This window comes from Monopterus albus, unplaced genomic scaffold (genome assembly GCF_001952655.1).
Source record: "Monopterus albus unplaced genomic scaffold, M_albus_1.0 scaffold4.1, whole genome shotgun sequence".
Taxonomy (NCBI): Eukaryota; Metazoa; Chordata; class Actinopteri; order Synbranchiformes; family Synbranchidae; genus Monopterus; species Monopterus albus.
Window position 1 is genome coordinate 8517852 of NW_018127884.1, and position 1258 is coordinate 8519109.

Below are 1258 nucleotides of genomic sequence, written 5' to 3' on the forward strand. Positions count from 1 at the left end.
AGAGTCGATAAACCTTAGTTGAAAGTCCGGCTCTGTGAATAATTTCAATTTTGAACCCTGAAGAACCATTTTGGGTTTAATCCCCAGAGACAGCATAGCATTGACTAGAATATGGCCATCAAAGCCTTTTGAATTGTGAGCTAAAAACACCGCTCTGCGATAGCAAGGGCTTCTAAAGTGCATTAGAAATTTCACAGCGCAATCTGGCCCGAAATGATCCAATTTCACACCGCTCGCTGTTATTGCGCTCGCATAAAATGGTACGTGCACACCGTTATCATCGGGGTATGTTTCAAAGTCATAGAATATTAATTTTTTAGCAGAAATATGATCCGCTTTTTCAGGCATGGGTAGGCTCTGGATATAACACTTATGATCATCATCAGCATCATCATAAATTACGCCTCTGCAGGTGTAGCAGGTGGACTTGGGGCATTTGTGGGGCTTAGTCTGTTTACTCAGGGGAATGTAATACAGTCTCCAGCATTTTAAGCATTTTTTATGGATTTGGCATAGGCTGGCATGCGTTTCAGCGTGGGGGTGCCAGGTCATCTCCCTGTGTTTCATGATACAGTAAGATGATCCGCATAGTTTGTTGCAGCGATCACACACAACACTCTCAGCGGGGAGCGTTTGCATGTCTGCGCAGTCGGCGGTAAAACAAACGTTACAGTGCCCTGAGCACCTGTGTCCCAAATGATTATCATAACCTCTGTGGCAGAACATGCAAAAATACTTGGAGCCGATGAACGCACGGGGTTTTTTACACCATAATAATGGTTGTCAAATAGGAACATGTATAAAGGTCAGCTCCTTGTGTTTCATGAGACAGTAAGATGATGCGCATAGTTTGTTGCAGCGGTCACACACAACACTCTCAGCAGGGAGGGTTTGCATGCCTCGAATTTTTGTATGTGCGTAAAACCCACAGGTGTATGCTCGGTAAGACCAGCTTGTCTCTGGAACTCACGCGCTTTCTTCTCTGCCTTATCATCTCTCATTTCAGGAAATATGAGATGCGCAAGGTTGATTGCGAAGCAAAGCTGGTTATCTCGATTTTCAACCATGTACAGACATTTCTGCTTCTTCTGAACTATTTCACAATTTAAGGTTTGTCTCAGCAAGCACTTAGAGCCGCCCCCGCCGTTAGGATTGGCAACCGTCTGTACAACCAGCTCCAGACTCCCATCAGTAAGGATTGAGAAATTGGATTGTATTGCCTGGTCTAACAGATCTTGGAATTGCGTCAGATCGATGC